The sequence below is a fragment of the Hemitrygon akajei genome, chromosome 25, assembly GCF_048418815.1.
Source record: "Hemitrygon akajei chromosome 25, sHemAka1.3, whole genome shotgun sequence".
Lineage (NCBI taxonomy): Eukaryota > Metazoa > Chordata > Chondrichthyes > Myliobatiformes > Dasyatidae > Hemitrygon > Hemitrygon akajei.
In genome coordinates, this window is record NC_133148.1 from 47,995,882 (window position 1) to 48,012,161 (window position 16,280).

At 42.4% G+C, this 16,280-nt stretch overlaps 1 long non-coding RNA gene across 2 annotated transcripts in view; it reads right to left on the reverse strand.

Moving 5' to 3' along the window:
- Positions 1–11,779, reverse strand: part of LOC140716614 (uncharacterized) — a 101,589-nt gene extending 89,810 nt beyond the window's left edge. Inside the window, exon 1 of one of the 2 annotated variants that reach the window (XR_012096328.1) lies at positions 11,411–11,779. This is a non-coding gene — a long non-coding RNA (uncharacterized lncRNA). The remainder of the gene's footprint in view (positions 1–11,410) is intronic. The other variant, XR_012096327.1, reaches the window with a different exon arrangement.
- Between the last annotated feature and the right edge of the window lie 4,501 nt (positions 11,780–16,280).

The following is a 16,280-nucleotide window of genomic DNA, read 5'->3' on the forward strand; positions in this document are numbered from 1 at the left end:
GGAATTGTGTTTGGGTGATATTGATTATCTTTTTAGCTGGTTCAGCAGAACATTGTGGGCTGAACGGCCATTGTATTAAATCATTTTGGTGCTGGATCCCAAGGGAAGGAATTTATAGAATGCCTTTGAGATTGCTTTTTAGAAAGCTGGTAGTTGAGCCCACAGAGTTATTAGCTGTTCTGGATTAGGTGTTGTGCAATGAACCAGAATAGATTGGAGAGTTTAAGGTGAAGGAACCCTTAGGAGTCAGTAATCATAATATGATATTCACTCTTCATTTTGAGGAGAGGCTAAAGTTTGATGAATCAGTATTACAGTGGAGTAAACATAAAGTACACTGCAGATGCTGTGGTCAAATCAACACATCCAAACAAGCTGGATGAACTCAGCAGATCAGGCAGCATCCACTGAAATGAGCAGTCAACATTTCGGGCCGAGACCCTTCATCAGGACTGAAGAAGGAGGGGGCAGGGGCCCCTTAAAGAAGGTGGGGGGGGGGGTGGGTGGAAAACCAATCAGAGGAAAGATCAAGGGGTGGGGGAGGGGAAGAAGGGAGGGGATAGGCAGGAGAGGTGAAGAGGGAATCTAAGGGGAAAGCACTATGGGTAGTAGAAGAAGGCAGAATCATGAGAGAGGTGTAGGCAGCTAGAAGAGGAGACAGAGTGAAAGTGGGATGGAGGAAGGGAGAGGGAGGGAATTACCGGAAGTTGGAGAATTTGATGTTCATACCAAGAGGCTGGAGACTACACTGATGGTATATGAGTTGTTGCTCCTCCAACCTGAGTCTGGCCTCATCATGGCAGTAGAGGAGGCCATGTATGGACATATCTGAATGGGAATGTGAAGCAGAGTTGAAGTGGGTGGCAACCGGGAGATCCTGTCTGTTGTGGCGGACGGAGCGGAGGTGCTCGATGAAGCGGTCCCCCAATCTGCATTGGGTCTCACCGATGTAGAGGAGGCCACACCGGGAGCACCGGATGCAATAGATTACCCCAACAGACTCACAAGTGAACTGTTGCCTCACCTGGAAGGACTGTTTGCGGCCCTGAATGGTGGTAAGAGAGGAGGTGAAGGGACAGGTGTAGCACTTGCGCTTGCAGGGATAAGTACCAGGTGGGAGATCTGTGGGGAGGGACATGTGGACCAGGCAGTCCCAGAGGGAACAATCCCTGCAAAAAGCAGAGAGGGGTAGAGAGGGAAAGATGTCCTTAGTGGTGGGGTCCTGTTGAAGGTGGCGGAAGTTGCGGAGGATAATATGCTGGATCCAGAGGCTGGTGGGGTGGTAGGTGAGGACAAGGGGAACATGGTCCTTCAATGGTCCGCCACCTTCAACAAAGGGCCTTGGGAGCCCTCGTGCAGGATTCCGTTAAGGTTAATTTGCAATTTGAGTCAGTAGAGAGGAAGGCAAATGTTTGAATTCACTTCTAGAGGACTAAAACATAAAAGCAAGGATGTAATGTTGACTATTTGTAAGGCACTGGTGTCATCTCATGGAGTATGGAGAGCAGTTTTGGGCACCTTATCCAAGAAAGGATGTGCTGACATTGGAGAAGATTGAAAGGAGGTTCACACAAATGATTCTGGGATTGAAAGGCTTTTCATATGAGGAATGTTTGATGGTTCTGGGCCTGTATTCACTGGAATTCAGAAGAATGAGGGGGGATCTCATTGAAATTCAGATTAGATTAGATTCAACTTTATTGTCATTGTGCCGAGTACAGATACAAAACCAAATGAAATGCAGTTAGCATCTAACCAGAAATGCAAAGAATAGTGTTATTTACAAAATAACTGTGAATAAAAAGTAAGTGCTACAGCACTCAAATATTGAAGTACTGACACAGTACAATATGGGTGCAATACTGCTTAGCGCTGTGATGTGAGGTTCAGCAGGGTCACAGCCTCAGGGAAGAAGCTCTTCCTGTGCCTGCTGGTGCGGGAGTGGAGGCTCCTGTAGCGCCTACCAGATGGAAGGAGAGTAACAAGTCCATGGTGAGTATGAGATGCATCCTTGATAATGCTTTTCACACTGCCCAGGCAGTGTTTATGGTAGATGTTCTCAATGGTGGGCAATTAGGTGCCGTTAATCCACTGGGCAGTTTTCACCACACGCTGGAGTGCTTTGCGGTCCGATACGGGATAATTGCCATACCACACTGAGATGCACTTTGTGAGTATGCTCTCAATAGTACAGCGGTAAAAGTACGTCAGTATCCTGAGACAGAAGTGACCTTTCTTGATGTTCTTCAGGAAATAAAGGCGCTGTTGCACCTTTTTGATCAGGATGGAGGATTGCAGGCTGAGATCCTTGGAAATGTGGACACCAAGGAATTTGAAACTTGTTACACGCTCCATTGATGTAGATGGGGACGTGAGTGTGGCTCCTAGCATGCCTGAAGTCTATAATGGTCTCCTTGGTCTTCTGGGTGTTAAGGGCCAGTTTGTTGTCGGCACACCACGCAGCCAGGTGCTGGACCTTGTCCCTGTAGGCCGTTTCGTCATCCCCTCTGATCAGGCCAACCACCGTGGTGTCGTCTGCGAACTTGATTATGGAGTTAGAAACATGTGCAGGAGTGCAGTCATAGGTAAAAAGGGAGTACAGAAGAGGGCCTTGAGGCACGCCAGTGTTCAGGGTGAGAGTGGAGGAGGAGAGGTTGCTTAACTTATCAAATTGGGGTCTATCAAATATTGAAATGCCTGGAAAGAGTAGATGTGGAGACGATGTTTCTTATGGTGGGGGAGTCTAAGAACAGAGGTCACAGTCTCAGAATAAAGGATTGTCCATTTAGAACAGAGATGAGCAGGAATTTATTTTGCCAGAGAGTCATGTCTCTGTGGAAATCATTGCCATAGACAACTGTGGAGGCCAAGTTATTGGGTTTATTTAAGGAAGAAATTGATAGATTCTCTATTAGTCGGGTCAGGAAGGGATACTGGGAGAGGGCAGGTGATTGGGGCAGAGAGGTAAATTTGATCAGCCATGATGTAATTCTAGAACAGGCTCAATGGGCCAAATGGTCTGATTCTGCTCCTATATCTTTTCTTATGTTCTTAGTCAGGACATGAAACATTCGCCCAACTATGGATCACCCATAAGGTCTGAACTGGTATTCAGATTCTTGTTTTGAGGTGACCTCGGAGAATACTGACAGACATCTCTTCATGGGCTTCCATCTCCAAGAATGAGGACAGATCATCAGTTATTTAACTTGCCTGTACTCACAAGTTAAGATCAGTGTTTCACCTTAACACACAGAATATCATACTGTCCTGTCTATATTTTAGGTTCAGCAGTGACCAGGAGATACGTTGAACAGAGAACATAGAAATCTACAGCACATTACAGGCCCTTTGGCCCACGATGTTGTGCTGACCATTTAACCTACTGTAGAAACTGCCGAGAATTTCCCTATCGCATAGCACTCTAGTTTTCTAAGCTCCATTCACCCATCAAAGGGTCACTAAAAATACCCTATTGTATCCGACTCCACCACCATTGCCGGCAGTGTATTCCATGTACCCACCACTCTCTGTGTGAAAAACTTACCCCTGATATCCCCTCTGCACCTACTTCCAAGCACCTAAAAATTATGCCCCCTCCTTTTAGCCATTTCAGTCCTGGGAATCTCCTCTGCACTCTTTCCATAGTATTCATGTCCTTCAGACTTGTGAGGTGACCAGAACTGAACACAGTACTCCAAGTGGGGTCTGACCAAGCTCTTACATAGTTGTAACATTACCTCATGACTCTTGAACTCAATCCCACAGTTGATGAATGCCAATACATCATACGCCATCTGAACAACACTGTCAACCTACACAGCAGTTTTGAGTGTCCTATGGACACAGAAACCAAGATCTCTCTGATCCCCAACACTGCCAAGTCTTACAATTAATAATATATTCTGCCTTCAAATTTGACTTACCAGAATGTACCACTTCACATTTATCTGAGTTGAACTCCATCTGGCACTTCTCAGCCCAGTTTTGCATCCTATCGATGTTGCACTCTAACTTCTGACAATCCTCCAGACTATCCACAACACCCCCAACCTTTGTGTTATCAGTAAACTTACTAACCCACCTTTCTACTTCTTCATCCAGGTCATTTATAAAATTCACAAAGAGGAGGGGTCCCAGAACACATTCTTGCAGAATATCACTGGTCACCATCCTCCATGCAGAATATGAACCATCTGCAACCACCCTTTGCCTTCTGTGGGCAAGCCAATTCTAGATCCACAAAGCAAGGTCTCCTTGGATCCCATCGCTCCTGACTTTCTGAATGAACCTTATCAAATGCCTTACTGAAATCAGTAAAAAAAAATCCACTGCTCTACCTTCATCTATGTGTTTAGTTACATCCACAAAGAATTCAGCCAGGCTCCGAAGGCCCGACCTGCCCATGACAAGCCATGCTGCCTGACCCGTATCAGATTATGTCTCTCCAAATGCTCATAAATCTTGTCTCTCATGATCTCCTCCAACAACTTGCCCACCACTGAAGTAAGACCCACTGGTCTATCATTTCCTGCGTTATCTCTTCCCACTTTCTTGAACACGGGAACAACGTTTGCAACCCTCCAATCCTTTGGAACTTCTGCAGTCCCTTTTGATGCTGCAAAGATCATCACCAGAGACTCAGCAATCTCCTCCCCTGCTTCCCACAGTAGCCTGGTGTATCTTTCATCTGGACATGGTGACTGATCTAACTTAATGCTTTCCAAAAGTTCCAGAACATTCTCTTTCTTAATGTTTATATGCTCAAGTGTTTCAATCCACTGTAAGTCATCCCCACAATTGCCAAGGTCCTTTTCCCTGGTGACAACTGAAGCAAAGTATTCATTAAGTACCTCTGCTACTTCCTCTGACTCCATGCACACGTTTCCACTATCACACCTGTTTAGTCCTATTCTCACATGGTTCATCCTCTTGTTCCTCACAAATCTGTAGAATGCCTTGCGGTTTTCCTTAATCCTACTTCCCAAGGCCTTCTCGTGGCCTCTTCCAGCTCCTCTAATTTCATTCTTAAACTTCTTCCTGGAAACCTTGCATTTTTCTAGAACTCTATTAGTACCTAGTTTTTTGGACCTTTCATAAGCTTTCCTTCTTAACTAGATTTTCCACATCCTTTGGTTATTTTACCCTACCATCCTTTCCCTGCCTCAATGGAACATACCTATGCAGAGCACCGTGCAAATTTTCTCTGATCATTTGCTTGGGAATGGGGAGCAGGGGATGAGAGTGTGATTCGTGATGGAGAAAGGTGAAGTGAGGAAGTGGTTATTGTTATGCAGCAAGAAGGTGATATGGGGAGGGTGGGCTTGGGATCTTGTCCTGTAATATTTTGTAAATCAGATGTTACAGAAATCATTGGCTGTAAATTTTCTTTCAATTTTCCCCTGGAGTTTATGTCACAATTTGAAATTATGTGAATTAAAACAAAGAAAAGGAGAAAATTGAGTGACTGGAGTTGATAAAACTGAGAGAATCCATTCAGCCCATCTTAGTTCCCTCATCACTGCAGTGACTTCACCTGCCTCCAAGTACAAGTGGGTAATGTATCCTGGGACAAATATCGGAGAGATTTGCAGCCTGTAATATATGTGTAACCCCACAAGTACTGCTCATGTTCATAAGGGATTTCCCACAGTGGGAATACTGGGGTGCTTCACCCCGAGAAAGATATTCAGGACAACACAGAGGCTCATTGGAAGAATTTCTCAGAGTCTCTTCTCGGCAGCCCATGGAGTAAGACGCACGTTGGCACTACTCCTTCCTTTTACAATGTACTTTCCACTGCTAGTTTTGTTTAAACTTTGAAGATTTATTACTTTTAGTGAAGGATTTACTATTTAATTACAATGGCTGGAACCCAAACTGTAATCAAATTAAGAGGTGGCAAAATTGTTTCCGAAGGTGAACAAACTAAGGAGGCAGAGGAAGTCCCTGCTTCAGAAAGAATGTTTTCTTTGATGCAAGATATTAAAACCAGGGTCGGAATGGTGGACACTAAGATTGATAAATTGACGAATAGTAATGAAAAGCTTGAAATAACCATCTCTGCTGTCCAGGAATCTTTGAGGAATCTGGAATTTCAATATCAGATGCTTAAAAAGGACACAAATAGAATCAGAAGAGAACAGGAGACAGTGAATCAAGTGATTAAAGAACAAGAATTAAAGATATCTACTATGGAAAAGAAAATTGTCGAGGTTTCTTTGGAATTATTGAGAGTTAAGAAGAAAACGATTGATCTGGAAAGCAGAAGTCATAGGATGAATTTATGCATACTGGGTTTGTCTGAAAATTTGGAAACCGGTGAGCCACTAAAGTTTTTATGAATATGCTATACTCACTTTTTAGTGAGATACTCGAAGCCCCTCTGATGATAGAGCTCACCGAATCATCTGCCTGAAGCCTTCGGTGGAGATGAAATGTTGCCCGGTGATTTTATGTTTGCATTACTTTGCTACTAAAGAAGCAATTCTTCAAGATGCTAGGAAGCGGGGGAAGCTAATTTATAATGGAGTAGAGATTCGTATAGTTGAAGATTTTACCCCAGAGGTTTATACAGAAGTAATTAAATATCGGGAATTGACGGCTGAATTTAATAAGGAGAACTGTCGTCCCTCCTTGCATTATCCAGCTTGTTTGAGAATCTCCCTGCCTAATGCTCGCCCAAAATTGTTTGACTCCCCAGAGGAGGCTTGGAAATTTATAGAGGAGGTTAAGCCTGTCTTGCAAACACTTAACCTTAGCTGGGAGTCTGGGAGTCAAAGTAGCTGGACCATTGAAAGTTCAATCTACGTTTTATGTCTGCCTAGACATCATTTTGGCTGTTTTATTTTTTCCTTTAGGATTTGTAAGAGTTTAATACTAGTCGTAACATATTACTTGGTTGGATCTATCTTTTGAATATATGATCAATTTTTATTAAATGAATTTAAGACAGCCGCTGTTAACTATGATCTAACCTCTGCTAGTCATAATATTAACATATTTGGAATTTGTTTATTTCTTTATTTATCTGTTGTGCCTTTAGTCAGCGGTGTTAGTGTATAACTTTTAAAAAAAGAGTCTGCCTATTGGAGACAGGGGTTTAGGGATTTTAGTTTAGCATGCTGTCCGCCTATTGGATGGTTCTCGGGCTTTGGGGAGAGAGTGGTGGGGCTATTAGTTTAGGCTTTTTCGACTGGGCAGTCCTGAGAGGTTTTCCTGTTAATCATTTTGTTTTTTGTTCTCTCTGATCGAATCCATAATTTGTTCTTCCCTGTGTGTTTAGTCTGTGCTGGCGCACTAACTTATTTTATAAAATCTTAAATAAAAGCCTTATTATGGATCTTAATAAAATTAATATAATCTTTTGGGATCTGAATGGCTTGAACCAACCTATCAAGCGTAATAGGTTAAGTGGGGTGGCAGGCGGATGGGGTGAGGGCAGATCACCCTACCACCCCACCAGCCTCCGGGTGCAATGTATAATTCTCCGTAACTTCTGCCACCTCCAAAGGGATCCCACTACCAAACACATTTTTCCCTCTCCCCCCCTTCTGCTTTTCGCAGGGATTGCTCCCTACGCGACTCCCTTGTCCACTCGTCCCCCCATCCCTTCCCACCGATCTCCCTCCTAGCACTTATCCTTGTAAACGGAACAAGTGCTACACCTGCCCTTACACTTCCTCCCTCACCACCATTCAGGGCCCCAGACAGTCCTTCCAGGTGAGGCGACACTTCACCTGTGAGTCGGCTGGTGTGGTATACTGCATCCGGTGCTCCCAGTGAGACCCGACACAGATTGGGAGACTGTTTCGGTGAACACCTACGCTCGGTCCGCCAGAGAAAGCAGGATCTCCCAGTGGCCACACATTTTAATTCCACATCCCATTCCCATTCTGATATGTCTATCCATGGCCTCCTCTACTGTCAAGATGAAGCCACACTCAGGTTGGAGGAACAACATCTTATACACTGGCTGGGTAGCCTCCAACCTGATGGCATGAACATTGACTTCTCTAACTTCTGTTAATGCCCCTCCTCCCCGCTTAACCAATCCCTGACATATTTAGTTGTTTGTTTGTTTTTTTTTCCTTCCCATCACTCTGCCTATTCTCCATCTCCCTCTGGTGCTCCCCTCCCCCTTTCTTTCTCCCGATGCCTCCCGTCCCATGATCCTTTCCCTTCTCCAGCTCTGTATCACTTTCGCCAATCACCTTTCTAGCTCTTAGCTTCATCCCACCCCCTCCGGTCTTCTCCTATCGTTTCGCATTTCCCCCTCCCCCCACTACTTTCAAATCTCTTATTACCTTTCCTTTCAGTTAGTCCTGACGAAGGGTCTCAGCCCGAAACGTCGACAGTGCTTCTCCTTATAGATGCTGCCTGGCCTGCTGTGTTCCACCAGCATTTTGTGTGTGTTGTTTAAATATAACTTTCTTCCGTTAATTGAATACACGCAACAAATACTTCCCGGTGACATTATCATTAATTGGTCGAATTAATGCTATTAAAATGATAGTGTTACCAAAGTTCTTATATATATTCCAAGCAATCCTTTCCTTTGTTCCTAAACAGTTTTTGATAGAATAGACTCTAACATTTTATCTTATATTTGGAATAATAAAAATCCTAGATTGAGAAAACCTCTAATGCAGAAATTAAAATAACATGGTGGTATGGCTTTGCCAAATTTTAGAATGTATTACTGAGCAATTATTATTTGATATATTTTGTTTTGGGTTCATTATTCAGATGTAAATGACTATCCTTTATGTGTGGATTTGGAGAAAAACTTGTTGAAGGGGTATTCTTTGGCCTCTTTACTGGGTGCTCCTCTTCCGTTTTTGCTTTCTAAGATTGGTAGTTGAGACCTCAATCCCATTATCAAACATACATTAAGAATTTGGTTTCAGTTTTGTAGATTTTTTGAGTTTAATAACATTGTTCTTTCTAGTAGAATCCATCTTAATTATTTTTTAAACCATCAATTTCCAATCAGACCTTTTTAATTTCGAAAACCAAATGAATAATAACTTTTTTAGACTTGTTTATGGGGGATTGTTTAATATCTTTCACTCAGTTAGTGGACAAATATGACTTATCTAAAGCACACTTTTTTAGATATTTACAGATTAGGAATTATTTTACGTAGCTTACTTCCAAATTTTCCATCTGCTTTTTCACCCAATATGATAGATACTCTTTTTCAGGTTAAACCATTTCAAAAAAGAATGATAGCTATAATAATTTATAAATGGTTATTGAATTTGCGAAAGGTATCTAACGATAAAATTAAAGGTACATGGGAATTGGAATTTCAAGAGTCACTTTCAGATAATCAATGTGATAAAATTTTTCATTTGGTAAATACTTCAGCTATTTCTGCCTGTCATTCTTTGATACAGTTCAAGGTAGTACATTGGGCACATATGTCAAAGGATAAATTAGTCCGTATCTTTCCCAATATTAATCCTATTTGCGACAGATGTGATATTGAGGTGGCTACTTTAACTCATATGTTTTGGTGTTGCATCAAGATAGATAATTTTTGGAAAGATGTCTTTAAAACTTTATCAAAAGTCTTGAATTTGGACCTACAACCGAATTTATTTACAGCAATTTTTGGGATCACTCCACCAGAAGCAGGATATATTCTGGTTTCCGCTCAACGGGTGATAGCTTTTACAACTTTATTGGCGAGGAGAGCCATTTTGCTTAAATGGAAAGACTGTAATCCACCTACATTTTTTTTTATTGGCTTACCTCCATTATGTCCTGTCTAAATTTAGAGAAGATAAGAAGTTGGACATTTGATACATCCTTTAAATTTGAAGAAACCTGGTGACCTTTTATTCAATATTTTCATATTGTTTGATTTATTGCTCTTCCAGTTACTTGATCAGAAAGTTTCTGTTTTTTCTTGCTTTTACTCTCAGTATGGGCGGCCCAGTCCCTTTTTTTGTAGAGTGGGTTTTTTTTTTATTATGTAAATAAAATGATAAAAGTTTCTTTATCTTTTTTCTTCTTTTCATGGAATGATAAGAGAATTGATTATCTTATTTTTTATTATCTACTATCAGATTAATACTATGTATGATCTTGATGATGATTATTTTACCTTTTATATGAATTGTTATCGATATAGATATTTGGGATAATTCTCCTCTTGTTTATAGATATGTACTTTTTTAATTAATAAAAAGATTGATAAAAAGAAGAAAGAAGGATTTCTCAGTACCTTGTTACACACACCAGAGCCAGAGATTGGTGGAATGTTTCATAATCAGTGTCTCAATCCCATATTTCAACATATTAACCTAATTCACCACACTCCGTCCCATAAAGCTGTGGGGACAGGAGCTTCTCCGTTGCACACACAATCTCCCTTCAATGTCCCAGCTGAAAGGCAGCACCTCTGTCCCTCGGTGCCCTGGAACAGAACAGAACTCACTGTCAAGACCAAAGCCTTTGGTCTTCCCAGTGTTTAGCTGAAGGAAGCTTTGTGCATCCTGCAGTAAATATTCTAATGTGATGTCAGCAAGAGAGAACATTTTGAGAAAATTTGCCAGTGCAAAAATACAACAGATACTGGGGTAAAACACACAAGAAGTAGAAAACATGAACAGGTACCAGATTAGTGCAAACCAAAAATACAATAGGGTGGATTCCCCATGTCCATAACCTGGAGTGAATGTGTCAGCACGACTGATCAATACAACTATTGACAGAGTCATTCCCAATGCCTTATCTGAAGGAGTTCTATCACAGCAGCAACTTATCAATGAAATTCCATGGAGACAATTGACTACAATATCATGACGTAACTACATAAAATAATAAACAGTAAAGCAGTCATTAAGTATTATTAACACTAAATTAATTTCATTGCAACTTAATTAAAAATCAATCCCAATCCCGTGGGATCAATCTAAAAACAATATAGTGATGTATTCGTCATGATACAACTTAACTATGGATGACTTTTATTTATAAATTCATGGGACGTGAGTAGAACAACATTTCTTTCCCATCCCAACTTCTCTAGAACAGGGTGGATTACTGAGCCATTTCACAGGGTAGTTAAAAGTCAGTTACATTACTGTGGGCCTGGAGACCAGGCCAGACCAGGTAAAGCCAGCAGATTCCCTTCCCTGAAACACATCATTCATGCATTTAGACACAAATCCATTTCTCAAAGCCACAGTTACATGTTTAATGAACTGACTTTAAGCATCCCAGCTGCCATGATGTGATCTGAACTCGCGTATGAACATCACACACTCAGCTTCATGATTCCGTTCTCAGTAACTTCACTCACTCAACGCCATATCTGTTGCTCAGCAACCAGACTCACTCCCACTCGCACGTTTTAACCAACTACAAAGGCAGGATGTGCAACAACTGAGGACCTTACCTTGCCACTGGCCTCTGGGAATGTCGGCTCCCGACCCTGGCCTGCCTCACCTTCTTTCCCGCCATGAGAACGTGCTGCCAGTCCTCCAGTATATTTTACACTCTTCACTGCTCACAGCAACAGCTTTGTCTTCTGCTTCCTGTTTGTGTCTCTGCCTCTCTCTCTCTCTCTCTGTCAGCTAAGGGCTCTGACAGCCTGTTTGTACAAAGTGCAGACAGCTTGTCAGAGCCAGCTTCTGACCTTGTGCACTGTGAGGTGGGAGGGAGAAATGAGGCAGCAAATTGAAGGTCTGAAAAGTCTGAAATGAGCTTAGAGAAGGTGGAAAGAGAGAGAGAAGGGTCAGGTAGAGAGAGAGAGATGCAAGGAAGGGCATGGAGGGAGAGATCACGGAGTAAAAGGGACAGACCCTCCATCACCAGTGGACTGGACTAATGTACAAATACGAGCCATGTTCCTCACTGTGTTTTGGCACTGGGAATCTCCCCCACTATGTGAATGTGTGTGTCTCCAAAACCGTATCCAATTACACTTTCACACAACACTGAATAAGGGGGCATCTCCCTAGAGATGGACTGAGAATTGTTCCTTTGAATTTTATCCTGGGACCTTGTCCAATGATTGATACCAGGATGAAGGAGTCCTCTCATTGATGGGATTGATCCCATATTCCCGAGTAGTAGATGGCAGGTGACACTAAAATAGATAGTATTGTAGGAAGTGAGCATGTTATACATTACTGCGACCTTGCACAGGGAGCAGGAACACACACAAAATGCTGGTGGAATGCAGCAGGCCAGACAACATCTATAGGAAGAAGAACAGTCAACGTTTCCAGCTGAGACACTTCATGAGTCCTGACGAAGGGTCTTGGCCCAAAACGTCGACTGTACTTCTAACTATAGATGCCGCCTGGCCTGCTGCGTTCCACCAGCGTTTTGTGTGTGTTGCTTGAATTTCCAGCATCTGTAGATTTCCTCATGTTTGCATTTTTAAATTCACAGGGAGCAGGAATTCAGTTCTTTGGACCTTTTGGACATTTTCTGGGATAGACAGGATATGTATGAATAATTTTGCACCTTTATTTAAGAAGGGCTGCAAATAAAATTAAATGCCAGGAACTATAGATTGGTAAACCCAATTTCTTTGGTATGAAGTTAATATAATAGGGCAAATATTGGTGGGAAGTTAGATTGGGAAGATTTTTAAAAAACACCAGAAGGCAACAAAACAAGTTTTAAAGAAACAAAAGATGGAACATGAAAGTTTTAAAGAGGATACTAAAAGTTTCTTCAGATACATAAAGTGTATAGGAGAGGTGAGAGTGGATATCAGACCACTGGAAAACAATACTGGAGAGGTCGTAATGGGGACAAGGAAATGGTCGATAAACTGTATAACGATTCTGCATCAGGCTTCACTGTGGAAGACACTAGCAGTATGCTGGAAGTTCAAGAGAGTCAGGGGGCAGAACGGGGAGATGGTGCCATTAGTAGGGAGGAGGTTCCTGAGAAACTGAAAGGTCTGAAAGCAGATACGTCACCTCGTCCAGATGGTGTACATTGTTCCATTATTTAAAAAGGGTTCTAAGAGTAAACCTTGCAAATATCGGCCTGTAAGTTTGATGTCAGTGGTGGATAAATTAATGGAAAGTATTCTTAGAAATGGTATATATAATTATCTGGATAGACAGGGTCTGATTAGGAACACTTAATGGATTTGTGCGTGGAAGGTCATGTTTAACAAATCTTATTGAATTTTTTGAAGAGGTTATCAGGAAAGTTGATGAGGGTAAAGCAGTGGATGTTGTCTATATGGATTTCAGTAAGGCCTTTGACAAGGTTCCACACAGGTTAGTTAGGAAGGTTCAATCATTAGGTATTAATATTGAAGTAGTAAAATGGATTCAACAGTGGCTGGATGGGAGATGCCAGAGAGTAGTAGTGAAGTAGTGCAAGTCAGGTTGGAGGCCGGTGACTAGTGGTGTGCCTCAGGGATCTATACTGGGTTCAATGTTGTTTGTCATATACATTAATGATCTGGATGATGGGGTGGTAAATTGGACTAGTAAGTATGCAGATGATACTAAGATAGGTGGTGCTGTGGATAATGAAGTAGGTTTTCAAAGCCTGCAGAGAGATTTAGGCCAGATTGAACAGTGGGTTGAAAGATGGCAGATGGAGTTTAATGCTGATAAGTATGAGGTGCTACATTTTGGTAGGAATAATCCAAATAGGACATACATGTTAAATGGTAGGGCAGAGTGATCTAGAAATAATGGTGCATAGTTCCCTGAAGGTGGAATCTCATGTGGATAGGGTGGTGAAGAAAGCTTTTCGTATGCTGGCCTTTATAAATCAGAGCATTCAGTATAGGAGTTGGGATGTAATGTTAAAATTGTACAAGGCATTGGTAAGGCCGAATTTGGAGTATTGTGTACAGTTCTGGTCACCAAATTATAGGAAAGATGTCAACAAAATAGAGAGAGTACAGAGAAGATTTACCAGAATGTTACCCGGGTTTCCAAACCTAAGTTACAGGAAAAGATTGAACAAGTTAGGTCTTTATTCTTTGGAGCGTAGCAGGTTGAAGGGGGGGCTTGATAGAGATATTTAAAATTATGAGGGGGATAGATAAAGTTGATGTGGATAAGCTTTTTCCATTGAGAGTAGGGGAGATTCAAACAAGAGGACATAAGTTGAGAGTTAGGGGGCAAAAGTTTAAGGGTAACACGAGGGGGAATGATAAAATAGGCCATGGTCAGCATGGTTTCCACAAGTGAAAATCTAGCCTGATGAATCTGTTGGAATATAAACAGATTCCAATGAAATATAAAGCAGAATAGACAAAGGAGAATTGGTGGATGTTGCAGACTTGGATTTTCAGAAGGCCTTTGACAAGATGCCACACATGAAGCTGCTTTACTAGTTACAAGCCCATGGTATTGCAGGAAAGATACTAGCATGTATAAAGTGGCTGATTGACAGGACGCGAAGAGTAGGAAGAAAGGGAGCCTTTTCCAGTTGATTGCCAGTGACTCGTGGTGTTCCACAGGGTTCTGTGTTGGGACTGTTTCTTTGAACATGTAATGTCAATGACTTGGATGATGGAATTGATGGCTTTGTTGTAAAGTTTGCAGATGATCTGAAGATAGGTGGAGGGCCAGGTAGTTTTGAGGAAGTAGAGGGCTACAAAAGGATTTAGACAGATTAGGAGAATGGGCAATGAAGTGACAGATGGAATAGTGTCAGGAAGAGTTTGGCCATACACTTTGGTAGATGAAATAAGAGGGTAGATTATTTTCTATATGGAGAGAAAATTCAAAAATAAGTGGTGCAAAGGGTCTTGGGAGTCCTTGTGCAGGATTCTCTAAAGATTAATTTGCAGGCTGAGTCAGTGGTGATGAAGGCAAACGCGATATCAGCATTGATTTTAAGAGGAGCCTATCAGCTCTACGAACTAACTAAAAGTACAGAAGGTATAAGCGGAGTGGCCATTATCGGGACTAGGCCAGTGGCAAGAGTAGAAGTGACAGGTTTTGGCACAAAAGAGGCTTCGGCTTGGAAGAGGCATCGGCTCTGTGTGAAGCGTCTGTTAAGATTTCCTTTTTATCTTTTTTCCCTCTCTTGCTGTTCTATTTAAATGGCTGTGGTGCGTTCTTCATGCCGGAAGTTAGATCGTGGGAGACCCAGAGTCTCCTGGGGAACTACATCTGTGTGAAGTGCATCTGGTGCAGCTCCTTGAAGACCATGTTAGGGATCTGGAGCAGCAACTGGATGACCTTCAGCTTGTATGGGAGAATGAGGACATAATTGATCAAAGTTACAGAGATATAGTCACCCCGAAGTTGCAGGAGGTGAGTAGCTGGGCGACTGTCAGGAGAAATGGAAAATGGCAATTAGAGCAGAGCACCCCTGTGGCCATTCCCCTCAAATGTATCCGCTTTGGATACTTTTGTGGTGGATAACCTCCCGGGAGAATGCTACAGCGACCAGCTTACAGGCACTGACCATGGGTCCGTGGTGCAGAAGAGAAATAGAGAGAAGAAGGGAGCGGTAGTGATAGGAGATTCAATAGTGAGAACAGACAGGACATTCTGTGAGCGTGAACGGGACAGCCAGATGGTATGTTGCCTCCCAGCTGCCAGGGTCAGGGATGTCTTAGGTCGCATCCACAACCATTTTGGAGTGGGAGGGGGAGCAGCCAGATGTCTTGGTACATATTGATACCACTGACATAGATACAACCATTGCTGGTAGAATCTCAGGTGCTGACGAGAGGGCGTACAGGAGTGAGATATGCCAACTAGTGGAGTGGTGCCGCAGCAACAGCCTGGCACTCAACGCCAGTAAGACAAAAGAGCTGATTGTGGACCTCGGGAAGGGTAAGACAAAGGAACACATACCAATCCTCAGAGGGATCAGAAGTGGAGAGAGTGAGCAGCTTCAAGTTCCTGGGTGTCAAGATCTCTGAGGATCTAACCTGGTCCCAACATATCGATGTATTTATAAAGGCAAGACAGCAGCTATATTTTATAGGAGTTTGAATAAATTAGATAAGTCAACAAATACACTCAAAAACTTCTATAGTTGTACTGTGGAGAGTAATCTGACAGGCTACATCACTATCTGGTATGGAGGGGCTACTGCACAGCACCGAAAAAAGCAGCAGAAAGTTGTAAATCTAGTCAGTTCCATCTTGGGTATTAGCCTACAAAGTACCTAGGACATCTTTAGGGAGCAGTGTCTCAGAAAGGCAACGTCCATTATTAAGGACCCCCAGCACCCAGGCCATGCCCTTTTCTCAGGTACAGAAGCCTGAAGGCACACACTCAGTGATTCAGGAACAGCTTCTTCCCCTCTGCCAGCCGATT